The sequence below is a fragment of the Pieris napi genome, chromosome 1 (genome assembly GCF_905475465.1).
Source record: "Pieris napi chromosome 1, ilPieNapi1.2, whole genome shotgun sequence".
Taxonomy (NCBI): domain Eukaryota; kingdom Metazoa; phylum Arthropoda; class Insecta; order Lepidoptera; family Pieridae; genus Pieris; species Pieris napi.
The window spans coordinates 610,885-638,384 of record NC_062234.1 but is presented as its reverse complement, the minus strand read 5'-3'; the positions used below and the strand labels follow the sequence as shown (position 1 = coordinate 638,384).

The following is a 27,500-nucleotide window of genomic DNA, read 5'->3' as shown; positions in this document are numbered from 1 at the left end:
TGAGAACCTAAATTTTGGTATAACTTATAAGATATGTTTTTGCCCATTTCATCGCTAAATATCATTATTTGATTTTTGTTTATTACATTAGATTTAACATTCAGGTTTACATGTGTGGCGAAGGAAGTACTTGTGAGGCTATTACACAACTCCGCAGAATGAGTCACAGGTGGCAACGACTCCAGAGAAACAGCTGGCTGTGAACAACCCAACATATCTGTTTTACAGTCTGATGTTTGACTGTTTACTAAGGAGTTGAACATCCTTTCATTCTCACTACACAGATCTATCAAGCCATCCATTGCCAGTATATATTCTCCTATTTCCTTTTGTGAGGTGTCATATTTAGAACTAATATTGTTCAAGGATTCCTGCAAACGGAGAATCTCTGACTGAAGGTGTTGTATATCAGCCTCATATTTTAATTTTCTATAATCGAACTTACATTTTAACTGTTTACATTTATTTAATGAGTTAAAATTGTTTTTACAGGTAGTTTTATTGTTTTTAATAAATCTTTGTGTTTTCTTAATTGATTTCTTAATTTTAATATATTTCTTTAACTTATTGTGACTACAACTTATTTTCTGTACTGTGTTATCACAAGTTAAGTCTATCGTTTCAATTTGGTTATTATTTCCCAAAACTGAGTTGGCAGAAGGCAGTGGAGCGGCACCAACCAGTCTATCAAACAGAGCATGTGTATATTGTGCCTGGATTTTCTGGCTAGCACCGTCCATTTTGTGGATTGTCTCTTGGGCTTCACTTAATCTACTTTTAAGGTCTGCGTTGAGCTTGAGAGTTGAATCAAACTCATCACTGCACTGATCAAATTGATCTACTAATAATCTAAGTTTATCCCGTTCCTCTGTGATGTTTACTAATTCGCTATGAATTTCAGCCATCTCACTTTTGAGTTTGGTATTGTTGTTTAAAATTTGAAGCACTTCCTTCTCATTGTCATCTTGTTCTCTTTGCAACTCCTCACACAAATTTTTGTATTTATTTAATTCCTGTAATGTTAATTGGAGTTTTGATTCCTCCAAGCGAGCAGCACCCCTTCTGGTCATCACTCTATCCATTCCAGATGCAAAAAAATAGAGAAGTGACAAATCAGATGGGTGTTAAGTCAAAGTTAGAAGAAGAGTTGCAAAGTTTGAGGTTGTAAGTTAATCAGTTCAAGTTAATCCCTTGGCAATAAACACCAAGACACCGTTGTAGTAAACGTGTGTGATAAAGAAATAATATCAATATACTTACACGCAAGTTTAAGATGATAATGCACTTTACAATTATCGTTACAGTTTAACTTAGTTTGACAGCGAACTTTTCTGATACAATATACAGTTTTGCACCTCGTTACACACTTAACATGGAAAAATGGCACTGTTCTTACAAAGTATTGATTATTACTTAGTATATTATCGATAATTAAGTGTAAAATATAAACAAATTAAATTAAAATTTAATTAATTAATTGGGAGAAGTTTTGTTATATATAGTGATATAAATCCACGTGTTTTCTACCACGAGCTGGCACATCTCCCATAAATGCACCTGAACGTAATTACATTTATTTCAGTGCATAAGCGACAAGCGTTGACGCATTGCATGTGACACTATTCGCGTGTATCTATTTTAAAGGCATTTATGCTAATACAAAATAGTTAAATGATTGTGTAAATATGAGTTTAACCTGTTTTGTTATTTTCACGATAAACTTAAACACCTTTAGAATACAAGTGCAACAAAATATTAATTACGTTTTATAATAGTTATATAGAAATAAATGAATCGTTAATTTGGCCGTACTTATAATATAATGATACTTCTAGCAATAAGCAAAATATTGCATCTTTGTAAAAACATAGGGCAGGAGTATATATTATTCGATCATGATTATAATATATAAACTTACAATGCAATAAATAGAATATATAAGACGAAATATTTATTAGAGAATTGCACCGCTGCTAGTTCTTGATGGGCTTGATGACGAAGGCTTGAGGCGCCAATCCTGCTTCATTGTTCAGTTGACTGTTGTAAGTAAGGAGGACGCAGAGGCAGTGCCATTAGTGGCTGTTGGTCATTACTTAACAACCAGCTAACCACACTGCCAATGCGGTCAACCCAAAGAATGTCTGAAAATCTCGTAGAAAAGTTTAATAATAATCTATCCTTATAACCCAAGCTTATAATATTATTTTTGTCACTAAATTAACGCCCGAACCCAGTAACCTATCTCAATCCATAATCCACCATCTCAATCTCATCTCATCACAGTTGTAACAAGAGTGCCAATAACCAATCGACGGATTTATCAATGGGAGGTCGTATCGGTGTCTGTGGATAGACCTTTGTATGAAAATGACAGTTGACAAAAGCTCGATTTCAACAGTTAATTATTTTAACAGATTTAACTTACACCAGTTTTTTGAATAATTAAAAAAACTGTTTGTTTTGTTTTAAACATACACATGTACATTTTAATGTAATTTGTACTGTTTTATTTACTTTATTTGGTTTACTTTGTTTATCAAATATGAGTGAAAACTCGGTAAAATGGAACGACAAAGAGCATTTAATCCGTCGCCAAAAATGGATTGTCTTCGTAGGGTTTGATTATTGGGTTCGGCCGTTAGTCGTAGCGATGTAAAGATCGATCCAGTAGTATGGACAGTCTGCATAAAATACTACTTTACAAATAACGCTCATCTAGAAGCACACTGGAGTTTCGCCCCTGTTTTGTTGACTTCTCCAGGTGCACGGCAGGATTTGGATCTTTGATTCTTGTAAAAGCAGCAAAGGAGGCGGCTCCCTGCCGCCTTCCATCTTTCCTAGACAGTTTAATATGAGTTCATTTAAGCAGCAGTTAAATAGGCATCTCCTGGACAGGCGTTGCCTCCACATCGGATGGGATTGGCCAAACGTTTGTCCAGTTCTGTATAAAAAGCAGATTATGCTAATTAATGATTAATCTAATCTAGTCGAATTTAGCAGGGGAAATACCTTGTTCTTTTTTATTATTTACGTTTTCAAGGAAAACTTGTGAAAAGTTTTCTAAGATTATCATTCTGGTGCGTACAAATGTAAACCTGTATCCTTAGTTTAGTAATTAGTCTTAGATTTCTGTTTTTCTTTATTATGTAGTATTTTGGTTTCAATTATTGTTAAGTTATAGTAACTTAGATATATTATTGGAAGAGCGGAGTACCCTGATGTACAGGTCTCCCTAGACTTAGTTCAAGAGCTCCAATATCTGCTAAAAATGTAACTTGTTATTGAATAAAAAAAAAAAATTTTTTTTGAGTTTAACGACCGGATTGGATTCGTCTTGGGTTCGAGAATCTGTTAATAGTATTAGATTAACGAGCCTAAAATTTTAGTATGGTTCTTCGCCTAAAGTAAGTTGCGAGGGTGTTGTTCTGTGTCTCAATCTTCATGGTTTCTTCAGGTGTCTGCGCTGGACTCATGACCTGAAAATAATTATGATATTATATTACTTTTAACATACTTTTACTGCCTATCAGATGTTTTGGTGTAGCCTCAAAGTTTTATGGACTTGAAGGCACCTATCAAAATGATATAATTATTTAATTTAGTTATATAAAACAATACTTCGGTCCATTAATAAATATACCAAGAAATGTAGTTAGTAATTTCGTAAACGTCCAAATTCTGTGGTTTTATTTGTTACCCTCTTACGCTTTAAGTGCTTCAACGGTTACAATGACTTCATAAAGGAATTTGAAGGAACCGTGGATTTTTTCCAGGATCCTATAATCATATGTAGGAAAGTGAAGGTTAAGTAAGAAACCAAAAATCGGAAGAAGTATGGTTTTAGCCTATCAAACCTCCACTCGTACAAATATAATTAAATTTTAATAATAAAGCTGAGCTGGTAGTCATGAGATTTTCGACCCTGATTTCGTACAAGGCTGATCCACGTCCTCTTACAAATTTTATTTTATATTATATTATTTTATAATTTTAACATTAGCTTCTACTTGGCTTGATAACGCCTTATGTTACCGGGTTCTTCATCAGTGAATTAGTAATTTAAAATTCAGATAAATAAGGATTTCTTTAACTTTACGTATTTATTAAGAAATATAAACGAAATAACTACTATAATTAATATAGTTTTTTTATTTCGTCATAGCAAACGCATTTTTAGTTTCAAACGTATATATTTCGATCTAGTATTTAATTGTCCCAATACCATCCTGTGAGGGTCTTTATAGAGCAGTGCCTCACTTTAGCAAAAAAAACTTATGCGAATGTAACATTTAATTGTTTATATTAAAAAAATTAATTGTTTTACAAAGAACCTAAATGATAGGTTTTAAGAAGAAATTTCTATGAAATTAACGAAACACAGTAAGTAAATTTTTAAAACATTATAAAAAACTGAAATTCAAGTTTCAAATAATGATAATAAATTTTCGAATAGCCCCAAATTAAAGTGTTTAAAAAAAAAGTAAAGGACTCCACGTTGGGAAACACTGATTTAGTGTATCGGCGCCTGCGCATACACTCAGTAAAACCCATGGCCTATGTCAATATCTACCATAACAGAAAATAAACTAATGATATACAATCTTAAATAGTTCAAACAGAATACAACAATTTCTTAAAAAAATATTAATATTTTGTTTGCCGTCCAAGTAGATATTCCGAAGGCTAGTCGTTTTCTATTGCAGTCACGCATAGCGCATACCTCACAAATACCTACTTGAATGTATACAACAAGGTACAGAGGCTTTATATATTGCTTAAACATGTATAATGCATGAAGTTCAGGCATGGGCATGGGGCAGATGTATTTATTGCCCATTTGGTAAAGAAAAGTAACAGCTTAAAACGTGTAAATTTTTGATTTCAAGAAATGAAATCCAATGTTTTAAAAGATGTGTATAATGAAACATCCATTGTTCACAGACGGGATCCGAACCACGGGTCAGAATCGCCAACTAAGCCACTAGACAGTGTTATTAAATTTAAATATTTTATATTTCTAGCGAAAGTGTGGACTAGATTTATTATCTATGCGTTCCTGAATAGCGAAGACCTGAATAAAGAAAAGTCTAAAATGTTTATCATAGGTACTTAATTCTAGGTTCTAGTATAAAACCATCAGTTTTTATATTCCTATATAATTTGGCTTTTTTACCCTATCATTATATATTTTAAATAATGAACAAAATATATTTTTCGTTTATTAACAGAAATTAAACTAAAAAAATAAGATAAAAAAATGCGTTTTAGTCCAGTAAGTATTTACTTTTACTAGTTTTTAACGCCGTTCACAATAACTTAATAAATCTATTTACATTGTATAAATAGTAGTCTGTCCCTTTCCATCACAGCGTAAACACAATCGATAGACAAGAATGTGAATAAAAGATTCACAAACAAATTTACAATGCTAATTGGAGAACTCATAAATAAAACAAAACAGAACACTGAAAATTTTATTTTTAACTTCAGTACTATTATTCAGTACTTAGGTATTACATTTCCCCAAATTATTGTCGTGAAACCAGCATAATTATAATGTGGAATGCTGATTTTCACTGCTGTTTACACGAAGTGTCAGTTCTGGGGCACCTAATTAATTAGTAATAATATATTTGTTTAAAATTCGTACTTTAATTCAAATTCAAAAATCATTTAATCATATACTCATATTTGACGACTCATTGGTCTAGTGGTTAGTACCCCTGACTGCGAATCCATGGGTCCCGGGTTCGATCCCCGGCTGAGGCGAACATCGATGTGATGAGCATTTGGTGTTGTTCTTAGGTCTTGGGTGTTTAAATATGTATTTATATGTCTATCTATCTATAATATGTATGTATATCCGTTGCCTAGTACCCATAACACAAGCTTCACCAGCTTAGCATGGGACTAGGTCAATTGGTGTGAATTGTCTTAAAAAAAAAAAAAAAAAAAATAGGTAACACATTGTACACTTATGATCGTACGTATATAACTCCTCACTTTAATTAATGGTGAAGTGGCACTGACACTTGTCTTGTCGTAAATGTTTTAAGACAAGAGAAGTGTTATTGTTTATTATGTTTTTGCTTTTCCCATTAGGGACAAATTAATATCATCATCATTATTCATTATTGTTTTATCGTGTCAGTTAATTCAAAGTAAATTAATAATTTGAAAATAAGTAAATTTAAAGTTCTTTTATTTACATATATAATATATATAGTTCTCTGCCAATTTAGTCTGCATATATTTAGTGAATCAAACCAGGCATGAAAAATTCCTTCACGTTACAAATGAAACCTGTCTAAAAACAAATCGGGAACATATTAACCATGAGTGGTATTTGTGTGGTTTTATAATTGTAAGTTGTTGTAAAATGAGATTACTGCATAAGGTTTCTTACACACAGTATACTTGACCCACTGGCATACCGGCTTGTTTTATCCAATAATGAACTGCAATGTAAAGGCTTACATTACACCTCCAATCTTTTCAATTCTCCGACAAGTAGGTATTGAAAGATTGATTCTGAAAATTCCAGAACTATAAGCTCATTTTTGTAGGTTCTATAAGGTGTTCTCCTTTTTATTTAATTGTTTAAATTGTATTTATTTATTTATAAAACTTTACCACATTATATTTATATATAGTATTAAATCTACAGTATATGTTACAGGCTGTCTTTTCTAAAACACATTTCTGGTAAACATAAATAGTACAAAAACAATATATATAACATCCAATAAAAATCGCTGTTGGCCTTAAGGGTCTTTACAGCTCAGCTCGGGCTGTTTTGGCGAGCGTAGCTCGGCCTAAAAGGGCGTTAATACCATAATCAGCCTTATATTAGCCTTATTCAAGAAGCCTCCTAAGCAATTGCTTTCCATAAAGGAAGAATGTATATAACCCATTAACATAAACTATTATATCTACATTATTCAATATGAGTTCCTGTCGGCCTATATCTAGATCATAATTAATTAATATTAATTACGCTCAATTAATCGCTAAGTGTTGTGAATATGTATCGATACAGACCTTAACGCGAGACTAAATATATTATATTTGACCTAACTTATAATATGGTTATTGCTTCGGCACGAATAGATTGCAACAATGTGTATCTATCTGGAACATGACTGCATCTGTGATCTGCAACTAACTACACGCCAACATTTCTCGCCGTCAGCTGTTTGATCTCAACATACATCTAAATGTCACTTGATGCAATATAGTAGAATCAGATTTGATCTATCGAATCAATTGACCTAGATTTGAAATATATATCAAAAAGTACTATTAGAGGAATATTGGCAAGATTTTTTATTATATGTAAGATTAATTACTGATCTCTTTAATGTTATTTGCCAGTTGCAAAATGTGATAAAATAACATTTCCACCTTTCTACACAATAAGCGATACTTTTGTTTTGCTATGTATATATAATATTTAGGATACCTGTTCATAACAATACTTGGTGTCTCTCTCTCGTAATGTTATAAATTTCGCAATAAACAGATCACCCGTTCACCACTAATTAAAAGTACGGTGCAATATAAATAAAACAAATGAAAATAAAATAAAGCAGTATAATAAACCATCAATAGAATAAAGACAAAATTGGCACAAAAAATCACAAATAAACATTGTACATCAAACTTAAATACACGAATAAATAAATAAAAATTATAATAAATTCGTTGGTAAAATACAACAAGTCTACATACAAGTACAGATATAAATAAAATTAAACTAAAAGTCACTTAAGAGTTCGTAACAGTTAAAACTGTTTGGTGTTCCGAACGGTTGATCTTATGCGATGCATCACGCCCCTGGGTGTCGTACCAGATAGTGCATTTACAAAATCAACTTTGCATAAACGCAAACTTGGCGCGTGCGTTGCAAACGCACTCCTGGCACGAACCCCGGAGCGTACAAACTTCGATATCGAGACTTCACTAGGCGCAACACTACGAGTCTATGGAATGTCCTCCCTTATCACTTACTGTCCTCTATGTCAAATCACTATGGTCAAGCATTTGTTAGTGCATTCAAAATTATATCACGTCGTGAGTTACAATAATTAGTATTTTATTGACGCGTCGCTTGTCAGACTAATTATTGATTATAATTATGCATTCAACGTGTAGATTTATCACGTGTCCATGTCGTATCGACGCCATAATGTTAAAAGAACATGTGTATTTGAAAGTTTGTTATTTGGAAAGTGCAGAGAGAGCGTGACATTTCAACAAAGGTGGGCTAAATTAGCTCGCGATGTAACTTTTATGATTTTACCCGAAACGTACGAAATAAATTTATTAATTTAAAATATAAGACTGATGATAATTATTGATGCAATAACATAAAATCTAGGTAACATCTACGTACGAAGAATGATGTCATCGTGAATTGCAATGAAAAACATCATGGGGAAAACGCTTTGTGGAATTAGTTACATGCATTATGCAACTAAGTGCAAAATAAATATGTACTAATAATAGCGTATATGATTTCAGGCAGTTCTATTTATTTAACTTTAAAGACATTTTTCAGTCGCAAATTTAAATGTAAAATAACAGTAATTAGATACAATTATTGCGATTTCCTTATGACGTAAAGTGGAAATCATGTTGAATCTACACGTGTACAAATACAATAAATATGATAAGTACATATAATGTTTGCGATATCAATGCATTTCTTGAAGGAAAATACAATTCAGGACAACTAAAATATAATAGTTTTCTTTGAACGGGCTGATTTTCTATTGAAATAAATTCATCCCAATAATCCCAATAAAATAACGTATTACTATGAATATCGAATATCATCCTACTTGTAATTAGGTTGAAATTCGCGCGGCTTCAGTTAAATAAAGGTGAACGTAAGTGGGTCACGCTTACGGCCTTGTAGACTCTGACATAGCCCTCCATCGGATAAAATAATAGATTTATTACATTCTAGCCTCTCCATTTTAATACCTAATCCATCATGATTTATCACTGCCATTATAAAGTATTACCTAAACAACGTATAATTAAAATTACTAACTAATAAGACTTTTTTTGGAATCTATTGTTCAAATTATATTGATGAATCAAATTTTAAATTGTAGCGTGAGATTGGAACCCAGAATTTTTTCGAATAATCATTCTATTAACAGACTTAATATCCAGGTCTATGATGATGTCAATCTAGTACCTGCATAAGAGCAGTCACAGCCGCCAACGCAAAGCGACTGCACAAGAATGACGCATTGATACACGTCCTGTTGCATTCGTTGCAATTATTTATCGCTATTTATCATTGCGATTCCTAAGTACCTATACGTCGATTAATCGTAAATTTTGACGTCCTAATCTATCAACTGCAGCAACTGTTCCCAACGAGAAAGTAGGACAAATAATTGTTAGGCTCCCGCTAGATAAGCTGCATTGTGCAATGACACGAGGCACATGATAAATTATGGCTTGATTGCCATTGTACACTATTAAAACGTCCTTGAGTACATGGATAGAGGTTTATGTGACTATTCGCGTGGGACCTTTCAACAATGATTATTCACGACTTGCCAGTTGCCTAACTATAATATAGCAACAATATATTACATTTGTCAGTATGTATTTGATTTAGTGGTATTCGAAAGTCCGGTACGCGAAACGAAACGAATAATCTCAGGAAGTTACCACGCTCTGAAGAACACTTTCCGTTAAAGTAACTAATTGTAGCGTTTCCTAATGCTGAATGGTAATGTATTCGTTTTCATGAATACCTACGCATACGGTAGCAAATTAGACTTTTTAATTCAATTGCTTAAGATTTTGTTATTCACGGATTGATTGGGTGTTTGTATCGCGGGTTTTACGATTGAAGGGTGGTACACGCGATCGCGTTATTTTGCACGTGCCATCAGCGCCGAGGGGTTGACACGTCGGAGCGAGGTCTTATTATCTAGTTTAAAATAATCCCACTGTAGGCGTAGGACTTGCGCAACACAATTCAACGTTCTAGAAGCGACACTACACGACACTGGGCACTCGACTGGGACAACGGGCGTGTGGAAGCGACGCGCGCGCCCGCCTCACTGCGGCTCGTTCCACTTTTCCTTCCGGCGCGGCCACGATCGCCTGCGAGTTGGCATCGGCGCGCCTTGCATAACCGCCGGTTTCGCAAAGCCACTGCAGCGAGCCGGCTTCAAATACGCAGCCTGCTTCGGATACTGCCAACGGGGCCGAACTGTCGCAACGATCTATAGACACCTGTCGCGCCACTCTGCAGTTTCTCTGCATCACTTCACGCTTACTTTCCATCGCTTTCATCCTAAACGTACGTAATCGACGCAGTGAACGTTTTTGCTGTTCGTAGATAAACGCACGCATCGCGATGCAACAGTAACTAGGTTATCGTACACTCTGCTATTTCTATACTGGGAAGGTTATTATAGAGCTGAAAATAACGTTTTATAACCGCTAATGTAGTATTTAGAACAGTGCGTAAGGTACGTTACAATAATGTCGCCGCGGGCCTCGATCTCCACAAATAGATGCCCCATTTCGACGGCCAGCCCACGAAGATACGCGAAAACATCGCAAAACAAACATATTAAAACAAGAAATTAACCTTAAGTAACCTAAAGTAATAAAAAGAACTAATATCTCCAATATTTTATCCTCAATCTGAATGCAGTCGGATTTATTGAATTCACGAAGCGACCTCGGCGGTTGGCCAGTGAACCAATAAAACCTAGAATAGGTGAATTTTCATCCAAGGTCGGCTTAGTCACGAGTGCGTCCCACCAGCTCAAACAGCGATCTAGTGCATACACCTTAGCTCAAACAAATGCCGGACGTATTGCATTTAGGTACATCTAATATTAGATGAAAATGTAAATTACATTTGTGGGTTTATTCTGCACAATACAAACTTGTAATTATAATAAAGAAATCTTGAATATTTTAATCAGAACGTTTTCATTGCGTTTACTCTGATTCTGTTGTTGCTGCCCCTCGATTAGATTTTAATTTAAAAAAATTAAGATCTACTTGGTTAAGAAAAAAGTTACTAAAATATTGTTTTATAACGTCGTCACTTAACTTTTTTAATGTCGACCCATTGAGATAAAGTCAGTTTTATTTTTAAATATCTATGAAAGTGTTGCGATTTATTTTGGATTTACATTTACTATATTCTGTAAAATATAATTAAATCGGTAAAATAAATTGTTTTTTAAATAATAGTTATGCAATGGAATTGTATGCTTCGACATGTTCATCCTATATCAAGGCTCATTAATAAGGAATGTTCGTTTATTGATCTATTGATGGCTATATTGGCAATATGGGTGACTTCCTGTGTGCGGGGAGGGGTTGGCACTATGCCCAAGGACGCGGCTAGGCAACCTAGGACGACCGGTCAGGGTCGCTGTGATACCTAACTGATAAATTAAACGTTCGGTTAGTAATAATATAACTAATCGTTATAGTCATATTAAGTATTTTACTATATTTATAAAATAATTTATATATTGATAGCAATCGTAGTCACCGGGAGAATAAATTTGCAATATCCTTTAAAGAAGTTTATGTAGCCTTATGTACTTTAAGGTAAATTATATTATATACTAACCTATATCAAAAATAAAACTAAGTGCCAAGTCTCTGCTAAATCTAACCCTAGACACATCATTTAATATATTATACACTGAAATATATATAATACGCACAATACAATCTATAGATGGAAACATAGATTGCAGGATGTTGCCAATCTCACGACTATATTTTAATTTATATTTGTATTCTTACGGAAACGAATGGCAACACTTAAGACTTCGCGAAACGTTTGATTACAATTTGCTATGGGAAAAGAAAGGAACGACCTCACAGTTCTAGCGAAGGTTTACATTCCACAGGTGGCTTGCCAACGCCTGTTGCATTGAGCGTTTTACTGGGAGGCGAATATATACCGTTTGTAAGGGTTTTCATAGAGGCATCTCAATTGATACGAGATTTTGTTCTTTGAGAATTGATTGAAACTCTCTAAGTTAAATTTACGATTAAGGAATGAAATTTTCATTACGATTGAACAAACAACTTCATAGATAGTGAAAAATAAAACCGACTTTAGCTCAACTAGGGACGGGTCTACATAATGAAGTTACATGATTTTATAACTTAAAATACACAATAGATTCTGGGGTAATTTAGTGGCTTTATTTTTAACCAAGTAGATATTAAATTTAATAATTAAAATCCAATTGAGGGGCAGCGACAACAGAGCAAAAGCAATGTTTTAGTTCTGATTGTAGTATGGAACTGTAGATTCTAATGTAATACTATTTATAAGTAAAAAATTATTACAAATTGCAAGTGCAATATTCGCGTTACAAGGAAGTTTTGTCGAAATTCTTTAAACTTTCTACGGATTTGGCGCAAAAAAGGTAATGACATCGCGTGTATCGGCGAGGCGTATCACGAATTACAATTGCGAGTTACGACATTTAGAAAGTCGAGCCACGGTCAACGGACCCGCCAGTGAAAGTCTTGTGTTATGCGTTTCGCAACCGAGATGCTCGAATACGAGTTCCCGAGATGAAAGTGATAGCTGTCTATTTGGAAACGGTAAACAAAACTGGAGGTATCAAAGGGCAAACGGTCAAGGAAAATTGGTACGATTTTGGATAATGTTGTAAACATTTTCGGATACAGCCTCAATAAGGCAATGTTCTATATGAAATAAAGTATGATTGGTACACATTTACCTGCCTTGTTTTGATATGCATATATCATATCTCAAGGAAATATATAAAGATAATTATTATAGACCTTGAAAATCCTGGGAATTCCACTTTCACGGAGGCGGTAGGAGGATGAGGTAGGAGGAGGAGGCAGGAGGAGGAGGTAGGAGGAGGAGGTAGGAGGAGGAGGTAGGAGGAAGAGGTAGGAGGAGGAGGTACTTCAAACTATGCACCCGATCGATGATCAATTACAGACCTAGCCCGGATACAGTGTACCTGCGCATTACAGTCATACATTGTCCCCCCCCTCGCCCCGCAGATGCGCGACCTTCAGGGCTGCATCCCTGGCCAATTGCCAGCATCTCTCCACAACACCTTAAATTATCAGCACACATTCTTAACGCATCAGACCTTGCATAACGTGACAACTGCATTGGCAACTATGACCGAAGATTAAAACAGATGTTTATTTTAATCACTGGTAATTAGATATGAGTTATCTTGCGTGGCACATTTAGGCCGTCAGATACAATAGAACATTACTGATTCTAGAGCTCTAGTTAAATACAATACCTTACGCACCGTAACGAATAAGTAAAGGCGGTATAATTGATTTAAGTTAGCGTGGCATAGACGGGTTTAGTGCGACGTAGGCGCGGAATGTGAACGGTGAAAGTGGTCGCGTCCGTCGAGAAAAACAGTTTTCCACGCGGTTTCACCTCGCGCAACAGGTGCGTCAACACTTCGAGCGTTAGAAAAAAAAAATTATCGAAGAACTATTACAAAGAACACGTATATGTATAGCAGAGTGTACGGGGGCGGATACTGGCTTCGGTTTGAAACGCGCGCGCGATGCGAGGCGCGGAGAACGACTGCGGCGTCCGAGCTGCACCGAAATAACTGCTAGATGCAGCCCGGCCGCTCGATGCACCCCCTCCCCCCCTCCAGGTCAGGGCTGCAGGTCGTCATGGTAATATGGAGAGCTCTATCGGAGCCTTTATCGATCCAGCTGTTGCTATATGGTTCCCGATGTCCTTGAACTTTTGCCTTTCAGCTCCACGGACGAGAATATTCTAGTAGGTACCTTTTTGCGTATCAAATCTGCTTTGAATATTATATTTTGTAAAGGACAATAGTTTAATAAATAAATGTGTAAGTTAAAATAGTAAGAGCAGAAACAAAACAAAAATTATCAAGAGATAAGCGCCGAATTTTGTAATTTATATGTTTTTTTTAATTTATATTTGGTTAAACACATTCGTTTTGGTCAGATTAGGGTATACTCTACGCTGCTACGGCGTAGCATCTTAAAGGGTTTATCTTTTTTGCAAAATGTTATGTAATATCTTATAATATAAAATATAGTTATCAAATACTAAGAAACACTTCTGACTTGTTCTTTTGAAATAGACTATATAATAGGCCGGCAACGCACTCGCCCGCCCTCTGACATTGTGTCCATAGGCGGCGGTATAACATCAGATGAGCCTTCTGCCCGTTTGTTGTATTATATAATGTTGTATATATTAAGTGTCTTTGAAATCCCACAGCAACGATTGCTTTCTTTTCCACTCACTTTGAGCGCAAAATGCAACAGGAAAAGAAAAGCGAGGATTGACTGGGCCAGTGCTAAAGCGTTTCGTCACCTCGACCTGCCCTTGCAGTAAATTCGTTTATGCAACAAGGGCTGTGCCAGCGACACTTGGCATGCAAGAAGCAGAACTGGCACGCCAATTGTGCTCAGTGAGCCCCCAGCCAAAGTTATTTAGACTCGGAGGCGCCAAGATACAATATATGTTAATTAAAGATACATTTTAGTAATTAATTTTTTTTTTTATAGAGAAAGATTTTAATTTTGTTTGTAATACATAAACTCTACTATTTCTCTCTCTCGGCGAGTAACATAGGCTTATGAGTGGACTGTGGAATAGAGCATCAATAAAAACGTTAATAAATATGTGTTAGATACATGGAGGATTGTTATTAATCCATTTATTTAGGAATGTTTACCTACTGTTTATATAATGACGCAACGACGGTATCAACGCGGGTAAACCCGTAAGGCACAGCTAGTCAAACATTAATATTTATCAAGTATACTTTCATTTTAAAACTTATAATAATGTTTGTGTGTATTGCATAGAACTAGAATGGACAGCGCCATATTCTGACGTTATCATTTACTACTAACATTGATAGGTACCTATCATATATCGTTTTTCGCTTTTATTTTATTTATTTAAATAGTCTCTCTGTTTAGTAAAGCATTGATTCATTGAGTAATTTAAATATCATAAATTCCTGTTCCTTATATTTAAATGTTATCTTAAATTATAAATTTATTAAATTAATTTAATAAGATTAATTTAATTTATTAATTTAATTTATTAAATTAGTTTATATCATGTGTTTGTCCTAATTTTGTGGTCCAAATAAAAAAAAAAAAAATTAAAATTAAACAAGCTTGTGTAAAACTAATATTCCGTGTTCCACGAAAACCTTTTCTAAAGTTTTCAAACAATACCAATTTTCACCATCCCTCGTTGATTAAAAATACCATAAAAAGAACACATATGTTTTTAATGTATACTTTCATACTTTCTAGGCATTTATAAAGTAGGCATTATATCTTTCTAGGCATAAAAGAAATTAACAGTTGTAAAACATGGACATGTTTGTAACGAAAGCGTTTAAGACGTAATATCTAAAATACTCTACTTCTATAAACTATAGATGATAGAGCATATAACAAAACCTCTAAAGTCTGCTTATAGTTTTTTTTTAAAGTTATAGTTAAATTGGTTTAACTCTGAATCTATGAGTAGGTACATTTATATTTTGTTTTCATTTTATATCTTAAAATTTTTGAGTAAGCCGAGCATTACTAGACTTGGTTAGTCCTCTGTCCTACCGTGACGTGAGTTTTGAGCTACGAGAGAAGAGAACGCCCTTCGATCTTCCACTGCTGTTTGCCAATTGGTGACAAAGAACTCGCGCAAGTCTACGGCGTCTTTCCAGCGATATCTCGCCCGTATTCCGATATATGCCTTCTGGACAGGCTTCTCCCATTCCCTCTCAGTCTAGCATGATGTTGGGTTCGGAGACCATCTCCTCCTTCCTGAACTAATTGACTGCATTTTCATAGCCTTGAAGACAGACTCCGTTACACAGATTCTAAAAACGCTTTCGTCTCGAAATGGCTATCATATAAACCCTATCGGCCTTTCACAGCCTATAACTATACGCAAATATAATTCAACTTACGGTATTCACATCAACTTGAAATGTGTTACAAGTTCTCATAACAACTTTCACTAGAATTGGATTTGCGAAGAGTTTTCCTTTTAATAAAATTTAAACAAATAGGGCTTCGACACTTTAATTAAAGATATTCTTGATCTAAATATAAATAATCGTTATGTTATTTCACTATAACGGAATCAAAATCAATAATCTTTAAAAAAATCCATTAGTTTTTAAAAAATTCCATTGTCTTTAGAATTTCACTACATTTTTGGAAACGTGAAATAATAATTATTAATTTAGAATTCGTATCTTTCTAAAATATAGTTTGACTTACGACGTTTAGAAAATAAATGAACGTTAGTGACAATAATGAGTACCTACTTTACATTCAAAACACATTAATTAGGAATTACGCAAGTTGAACTAGAACTTCATTCCGATAAGTGTCGGAAGTTAAATTTAATTTAAATTCAAAGTATTTGACTAATTCAATTTCTATTTGATTGTTTCTACAAATTATTTTTTTACCGACCGATACATGTGATTTTCTGACTTATAAAAGAATAGAGTTATAATCATATAAGATTTTTACTACGAGTCAATGTTAATAAAACGAAAATAAATCTTTACTCAATGAAGGCAGTAAACGCACATACTTTCACTTATAAGTTACGACAATTTCCCGTTAGCACTGCGTGCACCATTTCATTAATAACTTAATTATAATTTAAAATGTACACTTACATTATTGCGTCAATGACAATATAGCTTCTTGATAATTGAACAGTTAACTGGCTTGAATGGAATCTCGCTCGGCCTTAAGGGCCTTTACAGCTCAGCTCGGGCTGTTTTGGCGAGCGTAGATCGGCCGGAATGGGCGTTTTCCTGCGACTAGCGCAAGGGCGTCTCCTGCGAGACTCGGACCTCGGCTTGGGCCGTCGCGGGGTGGTCAATCGCCTGAAGGGCAGGACGGAAGCTCACTGGAGTCAGCGAAGTACGAAGTAAAGGTCCACGCCTTCCCCGCTGAAGGCGGTTTTTTACCCTAATCTGAGGTAGACTTATTTGCGCGGACGGCTTTTGAAAAATGTTGAATAAATCATGTTTGTATTACTCGATGTTTTATTAACTGTTTCATAATTGATTTAAACCCATTTAATGTAATGTTATCAATTTATAAATACATTCTAATTCATTTTTTTCTGCTTAACAAATATGGCTGGTATTTTTATTTTATTTGATATATTTTTATTGTATTGTTTTAGATAAAAGAGGTTTTAACATATACCGTAATATAGTATGTATGATGTGGTAAGCTTCAATAAATAAATAAACATACTTAATTTAACAACAATCATAAATTAAGAATTATTGCATTAATATGATTAAAATTTTACAAATTTAAAAGAAAAATTAAAACAATTTTGTCTTGTCTAACTTCATTTTTCACATTCTTATAGTAGAGTAGTAAGGACAAAACTGCCATCTCCTCAATTATCTGATGTCTTCCGTTTTCAAGGGTTCATTGATGGGCTGAGCGGAGTGAACTAAGGAACAACTGAGATACCACCAGCTGTGTTCACTCGCATCTATCCCGAGAGAGCACAGCGTGGCACCCGGTTGTTCGATAGCCCCGTCTTCTTATCTTCTTTTCACAGCACAGGAAACAGACCTTAGGAAATGAATTCTATTCTTTGCCGTGTTCAATATGTACGGCCACAATAATAACATTCAGTTAGATAAGTTATAAAATTGTAATTAAATATATTACTAAGCATTATAACAATTAAAATGCGAGCAATTTGTCTCAAACGAACATTTACTTCATTTATTAAACGACATATCTCTTATAAATGTGTAATCACAAATCATTTTATAATCAGTATTAATTGGAAATCGCAATAAAGGGAAAATTTCGATAACCTTTGTTTAGTAGCGCCATCTATTGCTTCCGTTAGCATGCTTACAGTGTTTGCAGTGCCACCTATGTAACAGTTACAGAACTAAGTTAATTTTAACTTTCCCCAAGCTTACCATAGACATTTCACAATTCAAGATGTCACTACAATACTAGCTAACATTATTAAAATATTTAACGGACTAAAACGTAAATTTGGATGGATGTTTCGAATGCTTTACATTTTACAATGCTAGCTTAGGCAGACTCGACATGTCTGTTAATAGTTACATTTCGAAAAGATGAAAATATGGTTACACGGCTCTAATAATTATATATTTTATGTACATTATAAGTAATACAACTATTGGTAATGTCAACATGTTGCCACCATATTCTTTAATATGATCTAAGTTCTGAACAAACTTAATGTGTTTGTGTCTTTCTAAAATCCTGTGTTTACGCTGGGATAAAACGAGACAACGTTACTTAAAAGAGTATATATTCAATTTGACATGCCTATACATTTTGGTCTTGACAAAAATGTATGTAAATTTAAATATCATACTTTAAATCTATACTAGTAATTTAACGTTTTTAGTAGGTATTTTATAAATAGGGGTTCAAATGCTATAAACAAGTGTATTAAATCGATTATGAAACAATAAGTTATGACGTCAACATTTGCGTCAAGAATATTTTTATGATAATTCAATTTTTATTGCTTTTTTAAATACAACAATTCGTATATAGTAATGTTTAAAACAACGTTTTATTCTACATTGTCTCAAATACGCAACAAACTATTTTAAATAATATACCTAATTTATTAACTTAACGAAACCGTAGCTAGCTTAAGCAATGTTAAGTATAATAAAAAAGTTTTATATAATAAATAGGTAAGAAGACGGGCAGCTGTAGAAAGGGTGGAAAAGTAGGGTCGGCCTCCCCACGTGCCAACCCTGACCTTGGCGCACGCACACATTCTTACGTACGTAAGACACGTGCAAATCGGTTGTTGTGGAATATTGTCTTATCTACGTCATGTATCTACTTTGTATTGCTACCTGTTTTACAGATATACTGGGATAGATAGATATCAGTAAGAGCTATACGATATTCATTTAAATGTTTGAAGTTAGTTTCGCGATCAGCCTGTTTACAAGCCAATGATGGCCAGGAATTTAACCAAGGACATTTGTGTTACGCACGCATTGGCCACTAATAATACGTCATTGTATTTTTTATCGTATACCATTTTGTTTTTGTTACACGGCGTATTTTAAGATTATATTTGGTATTTACGTTTTTTTTTTAAATAAAAAACATAGTTATTTTTAGTAATGAAGATATGTACAATATACATATAAGTCAAACATTAATAGTTTTAAATGTAGTTTGAGGTTAAAATTATTTGATTTTCAATATTCAATTATCAAAATGATAATAACGATGAAGTATTGATTCTAAAGATAGCTACTTTCACTTAAAGGTGTCTGCCCACTATCCCGTAGCATACCATGACCGTGCTAGGAACGTATCAGGCACGGAAAGCAATCCGGTACGCTCTATTTCGCCCACTGAAGCGGGCCGACAGCGTTCTAAACCCGTTTACAACCCGTATGTAACCCGTATTTAATCCGTATGATGCCCGTATGTGACACGGCAGAAATCTTTTCAATACACTCGTAAGGCATCGGTTCATTCTCGTACAAATATCAGTGTTAATATTGGACATTATTCAGGCACTTAGTTGATGACGGAGAAAAGTTTTTTCAGTACTTCCGAATGTGTACATTCAAATTTAACGCATTTAAAACGGGTTTGTAACGGTCATACTCCCCGCTCAGTCACCGGTCTGGCAACGTCGCGTGCCATGCACGTAGCGTGTCCGCACCGGCAAAATATTCCCTCCGACGAATAGTTGACGGCCCGTGCATGGCACGCTACGGTGTCGGCCGGTGACGGAACGGTCTAGTGGGCAAGGTCTCATACTTCTCCATACAAAGAATAGTTTTTTGTCTGAAACGGTCCTAGTACGGTCATGGTATGCTACGGTGTAGTGGGCAAAGAGCTTAAGTGTACGAAATATTTGATGAGCGTATCTTATCAGTATTGGCCATGTGTGACATCACCGATTATAAATACACGTGTACACCTACGACCATTTAATAATTACAATGCATATAATATACCTAGGTATGCATATTGTGTATATATTATATACTATTAATTACGCATAATAGATGAAAATTATGATTCTTTAGTCGAATCGGTACTAGTGCGCCGAAATTTCACTAGTATTTTAATATTCAGCCATTATTATTTTTAAGTACAGACTTTCCTGTCTTATACCTCAAACTTATTTAACACTTAATGAGTCGAGGGATTTGTTTTGCTTCCGAAGGTCAACAATGGATGAAGGGTAGTTTAAATAAGGGCCTAATCGACAAAATCCGAAATATGTAATAAGAATAACAATCAAATATTTAAGGAAATCTTAAAATAATTTACTATTAAATATAAATTTACTTACTTTTGATGTTCCGCTATGGCCAAAGAGCAGCTTATCTTCGGGTGTCTGAAAAAATATTATACAAATTATAGATTTTCTCTTCTTGGCAATGAAGGGTTTTTCTCTTATTATTTATGACAGCTGTAGGGACAAGGGAATTACTTTCTTTCTGGAATTATTTCCGTCACGTCAAATTAATCAAACAAATTTATACTTCTTTTGGCGCGTTCCGGAAAAATGATGAGAGTAAACTTTTTCTATTGTTAGTGTCGTTATTTACAAACGTAGAATAAGGGGAAAGATAACAATTCTGAAAAGATTTTGGTTACGCCAAAGAAGTATAACTTCTAACGCTGGTACACACTTTTATTATTATTTTTATTTATTAATAAGTTCTAAAACAGCGTGTCCGCATAATAAAAGAAAATATGACATCGCAAATTTTACACACAGATACATCAATTATATTAAAACATAAACGAGCATAGGAAAAATGAAACAAGCAACCAGAAAATATAAAAAAACTAAATAGAAACTTAAACCTCATCAAACCCATGCTGTTGGAATAAGTAGGTATAGTATACATTGCATTATAATGTTGCATTAAATATTCTCATTGTTTTAGTCATGAATTGCATCTGGGATTTTGGCAGAGAAAGCTCGAACGACAAACAGGTGTATTATAAAAATAGCAATTACAATGTTCTTAGATGGTGTTGTTTTGTTTATAATGTCCAAGGTAATATTAACTTTACATTATTTCCTGTGAGCTTTGATTTCATTACAATGCAGAAATTCTAAGATATGCATGCAATTATGTACTCTATCTAGTTTATGGACGCATATTATTCAGCCATAGATATCGAAGTCCGTCGTTCCACGACTGAGCGTTTTTAAAACAGTTTTTGCCGCGCATCACCACTATGTGGAACCAGCTGAAGTGTTTCCAAACCATAACGACTTAGGGTCCCTCAAGAAAAGAGCGTATCAATTCTGAAAAGGCCGGCAACGCACTTGCGAGCCTTCTGGCAATGTGTGTCTATTGTCGGCGGTATTACTTAACATCAGGTGAGCCTCCTGCCAAATAAATAGATAAAATCCGGAGTTTTAAGGGTAAAAAACGGTTTATCTCGATTTCCGGCAAAACTAAAAGTCCTATCGAAGAAAACTAAATCGCAAAGTTGTAGGTAATAAAAAGATCTAAAACTTTTGTATTCACACATTTTTCACATAACCTCAAAATTTATGTGAAAAATTAAAAAAAACAACTTTTTGGTTTTTTATTTTTATCTTTTACAAAAATTTATTTTTTTAAACGAAATTTGGTGAAAACTTACCTTATTATGTCCCAAATATACTGTAATTTATTTGATTAAAAATATTTATTTTTTCACCTTATTTTGAATTAATATCGAAAAAACACCCTAATTTTCAATCGAAAATTCTGACGTCAAAATTTCAGCTTTTTTTCTATAAGTTGGTGTGCTTTCAGTTCGTTGAAATCTCTACTTTCCTATAAAATATATATATATATATATATATATTACTATAGTAAATCTTCTCAGAAAATGCAAAAAACCGTATGCAGTAACGCCCAGACCCGTCATCCCCTTCCCTACTTCTCTATGAAATACGAAAATTTTAGCCCATCTAAAGGCTAAAAATTTTTTTAAGGTCACTCAGGTATATATAAGTTATCTTAAAATAGTAATAAATAGGCATCTAATTATAATTTAAATCGATTTTTTCCAACGCCGATAAAGAAGTTTCACTTCAAAAAGTAACATGGCGCGTAACCGAAAAACGTGACGCGTAACGAAAAAATGTTACACTAAAATTTTTTCCAACCCCGATAACGAAGTTTCACTTCAATAAAAAAATAGAATTCTCAAGTATGTGCAACATATAACTTATATAACAGTGTAAACTTGGTAATGGTTTGCATGTAGTTTCAATGTAAGATCCCGTTCGTTATCTGTATTTAAAAACTTTTCCACAAATAATATGCATACTTATGAACGCGTATTTTAGTAAATAAGTTTGAAATCTGTTCCACGTCCTGGCGATCAGACAAACTGTGGCCAATTTATGTCTCCACTTGTAAACTTCTTTTTTTCTATATACAATAATTAAATTTGACAGTAAATAATGGAGAGTAGACTAACTCCTTTGTTTCGTGATAAATCTGACAGGTGTCACTGGCCTTGGCGGGTATAGGGGTCATAGACCCGATAGCTTGCATTTAATATAACAAATTAGTAGCTAAGCAAATTAAGTTATGTTGTAGGTATTATATAAAAGTTTTCTTATTGATTTTTTTAAAGCAATTTGACAATCTTTCGGTTAGATACCATTAGTAAATGTCAATTATTTTTTTTTTTTTGAAAGGCACACGAACACATACAAACAAGAGAATCACCTCATATAAAAACACAATACATGCAAGGCAAAGGCATACGTCTAGGATCCGAATATGATTTTGTCCCATTCGGTGTCGAGACCCTTGGTCCGTGGGGTCCAAGCGCTATAAGGCTTTTAAGGAAAAGGCAAAAAGGTTAGTCGACGTCACAGGAGACCGAAGAGCTGGCAGCTACCTCGGACAAAGAATTAGTCTAGCTATTCAAAGGGGGAACGCTGCCAGTATCTTCGGAACCTTGCCTAAAGGGACTCCTTTTCATAATATAATTTAGTTATTATATTTTGAAGTTAGTTATTGTTTTTCTGTTATTTGTACGAGATGTGGATATAATGTACTTATAAAGGGAAAAAAGTACATGCAAGTGCATTAATGACAAGTGTGCACAACATTTAGAGGGACAGTAAATTATACAATTAAAAAACTAGATTAAGAAATACAATATGCAATTTAATATATTTCTAAAAAATAATTTGATTTAAACATTTGATTTAATGTAATGAAAATAATTAGACATAATTAAAAAAAAAGTCTACTTCTAAAAAAGTCAGGAACATTTCACGGGCGGGCTTTGTCCCTTTGTTCAGTGAAAGCCTTTGTTACAGAATTGGGGCCCGATAGGACTTCACGAAAAAAAAATTCGATTCCTTCATTATATAATAATCAGAATAATATCTCCTCTCTTTTAAGTTTCGTGTCACAGAATAAACATTCAACATAAAGCCATACTTGTAAAAGTCAAAGTTCACGGTTACATAAGTCTACACGAGTCGGGAAATCAATTTAGCGCTCCGTGAGTCCTAGGATCCAGGGATCCGGGATGCCCTTCGACATTTAAGTGGGCGGACGCCTGCGCACTTGTCGCTCGGAAACACCCCGCGTGGGCAGATGACGCAAAAGCCTATTAATAACTTAGGTTTTGGTCTTCCGGCACTGGCGCCACTCGTCCACCAGGCTTACGTATTTACCAGCCTTTCTTTGTCTTTAAAGCCTTTTATAACGGCAATTTTTGTGGTTAGGAGAGTGCGTTGGTTGTGCGTCAATGGAATTTGTATGGGCGCAAATAATTTCGGAAATCGATGTTTTATTAAAACATCGCAGACATTTCAAACTTACACAGACACGGTGCACGATCATAACAAAATTTCAGCTACACTCTCAAATACATGCGCATACACACCCCCATTCACACACTCACATAATTTTATTTTTTATTATTATCCTTTTTACCACGTAATAATTGTTTTCTAGTAACCCACAACACAGGGCCTCCCTAGTGTGGGGACTAGCGATATATGAAATCTGTCACAACCCTTTTGTCATACATAAAGTTTTTATTATTATTATTATTTGTTTATAAAGAAAAATGCTAAACTCCTTGGTCAAGATTTATAAACTCTTGTAAGTACTTTGCATTTATTTGACGAAATAATTATGTAATTTCCAATTGTCTACTATGAAACTATCGAGGAATATAAACTAACGGTTAATACTTAGGGGACGCTATATGTCTGAGTCAGCAATAACAAATCGTGTTAAAAGCAGTTTGGCATATTTCAAAGACATTTCGCTTCGCCATTGAATGCAACCCTATCTTCAATTAACATGCGGGTAAGTTGTTAATTATACTGAACGACCTCGAATACTCGCTGGACATCTGATACACCATAGTGGGTATAAATTATTTGTTGCAATTTGTAAAGTCCCATTTTTACATATCACTAATCGATAGGGAATATTTTATTAATCGCAAAATACCTACGTTGCTAAGCTCAAAACTGGAAGACGGCTGGAGTTATTTTTTATTTATTCCTTGAACTTACTTTTTTGGCAAACTAATTTTTAAGTCTTGTTCATATTTATACAAATCTAAAACTTTAGATTACCGAGACTTAGAGGGAGCGAAAAAGGAAGATATGTTAGAAATTTAATTGTAATTCATATATTTGTTTTATGACATAAATACAGTAGTAACATTAAAAATATGTAGGTGCTCGAGGTATCATTGTACGACGAGTATAACAGAATACAAGAAACGTGAGATAAGGAAACAATCCATTAATTCTTAACTATGAGAGCATCAGCGTTTATTATATTATACTCTCGTAAAACGTGACGCTTTTCAAAAAATATATCGTTAGGTTGATAAGTAAAAGATTTTGTATTAAAAACTTGAGCTGCGCTTCGTGCGGGTATTTGGGCCTATTATGCACCAATATATATTTATTATGTAGAGAATATTGACGTACAGTTACAATACAGTGGTACAACATCTTGGCCTCAGAGTTCTGTATTTGTTTTTCAATATGTATAATCGACAAAAATAGTTTTGTTACTTAAAAATAGTAATTAAATTAAGTAAATTCTTTAATTCATCAAAGGCATCCAGAGTGCACCTTGTATTATGAATTATCTAAAGACATTAATTATATATATATGTTTAAATATGTATATAATTCTATGACGTACATAAAATTGTCTTTGATTTACAAGAACTACACATTCAAATAACATAAATGTTTATTTAAATATATGTCATAGTATGTACTTGTATTTAAACTCTTGATTAACGGCTGGACCGATTCTGATGATTGTGTGTAAGTTTTGTATTTAAAACGTGAGTACAGTACTGCTGAATCAGCTAGTAGATATATAATAAAGCTTTAAAGATGTCGTCAGCTCGTCTCAAGTTTTAAATGACTCTTACACTTGCCTATTCAGAAATTATTCGTAAAATTTTTCTTATAACAGGCTTATACGATGTGCATAAATCTTTATTAGTAGGAGGTAATGTATAAATACCACTATGTCATCTATGTCAGTTGTTCTACTAAAAGCTGGATTATATGTTATTAAATGATCGCCCTAAATGTAAACGAAAATAGAACAGAGTGGGTGCAAGTTATAAATGACGTAAGCAATTAATATGGATGCAATCTATAAAGCAAAGGGCAGGTCTATTTTTAAGTGTAAAAACAAATGTCAAGTTTACTGTTAATTTATTACATAGTTGAGTAATTCCAAACTCTGCAATGGGCTTCCAGTCTCTTATATAAGAGACATAATACATATATATATTTAACCTAGCATTAATTGTGATACATTATTCTTAAGTTTAGCTTTTTTTGATGTTAGGTAGTTATGCACTGTACCCTTAGTATTTATTTTTCCTTGTTGCCTGGAAGTTGGAACAGATCGCTCATTAGCGAAAAGGCTGGCTTGATTAATAATTTATGGTACCTGATTGTGTATGTACTATTTAATAAACAATGTTAATACATTAATATCATTCTAATGCCGCAGGCTAAAAAAGCCTCCTCTGAAACAGCTCGACCAATTATTATGAAAATTTAACTTGTTAGGAAGGCCTGAATTGGTAGTAAGCTGTTTTGCCCCTAAGTGATAAGAGTGACTTAATCGAAATTTATTTGAATTTTCCTCTTTTTACCATCCCCCATTTATAACGTTACTAGTACTGCCACAATGTTTATATTTTAAATCCAAAATTAATTATACTCTGTGCTCTGGCCTGACGCCATTAAAAGGTACATCTACAGATAAAATTTTCTAGTTAATTTCCTAGCGAACTGTCTACTTCATAAAGTTTTACGTTACCCTGTGCTTTGAGTGGAACAAAAATAACCCGTCGCTGTTACTAGGCGCGTTCAAGGTCTCGGTGGCCATGGCCGTGCCCCTCCCAGCGCATGTGCAAGCTGCACACAACTACATATGTAACATTTACACACACTAGCAAGACTTAGCTAAAGAGCGAAACGTGTCTTGAGATATATATACAGTTACACAATATAAAAACTATTAATTTGGTTTAAAATTGATATACATTATATCAGTTATTTTATAAATTTCTTAGGTATGGAAGAAAGTGTTATTTGTATGTAATAAAATTTATTAAACACGAACATCCTTTAAGTTGGGATGGAATCAAAACAATAGACAAAAATGTACTATAAAGTACATATATATATATATATCAAATCGTACCAAAGCGTTTTGGTTGTGACAATCTCGAGAATTTTAGCGTATATTTTGATATCGATAAGAGTAGGCTGCAAGATGCACATGCAGTGTTCATATATTTTTACTTTGGGTCACATTTAAGCGATACATTGAATTGGCTCTTACTCTAATGTTATATACGTAGGGTTATTTTGTGACGGACGATTAATGAAGCTGGATATTATTAGCGAGTCCACATACGTACGTACATACATTTAAAAGTGCAATTTAACTATGAACTTAATTCACTAATATAGAGTAGAAAAGACCGTTTTTGCTCAGTATGGTGAACTTATTTCAATCATAGCTTACTGGCTCCAACGTAGCAATCTCCACCATTGTTAAATCATGCGAATTCTAAATTTGAAAAATACTTACATTAAAATTCAGGCCATAGAAAGCGGAAGTCTTCAAAACGTGGAACCGAAGCGTGGCAATTCTGTAAAAAGAGTCATATGTCAAATTTGACATCAACTTGAAGTTCTCCAGGCGGTCGCGGTAAATGTGTACTAACATTTACACAGAATATGTGCAAGTGGATGTGCAATCACGGATATCCGATACGGTCGGAGTTTCGATCTCTCTACATAGTAATTTCGACAGTTTTCTACGAGGTCTATGCTATGAAAATTATAATAATGTTAAAATATTTATATTTAAGAAACCAAA

General features: G+C 34.0%; 1 long non-coding RNA gene across 1 annotated transcript; it reads right to left on the bottom strand.

Annotated features, from left to right (window-relative positions):
* Nucleotides 1–2,997: 2,997 nt before the first annotated feature.
* LOC125050551 lies at nt 2,998–27,291 on the bottom strand. Its single transcript, XR_007117156.1, has 3 exons — nt 27,210–27,291; nt 20,420–20,464; nt 2,998–3,476 (listed from the first exon to the last, which is right to left on the bottom strand). It is a non-coding gene; the product is annotated as an uncharacterized LOC125050551 (long non-coding RNA).
* Nucleotides 27,292–27,500: the final 209 nt, after the last annotated feature.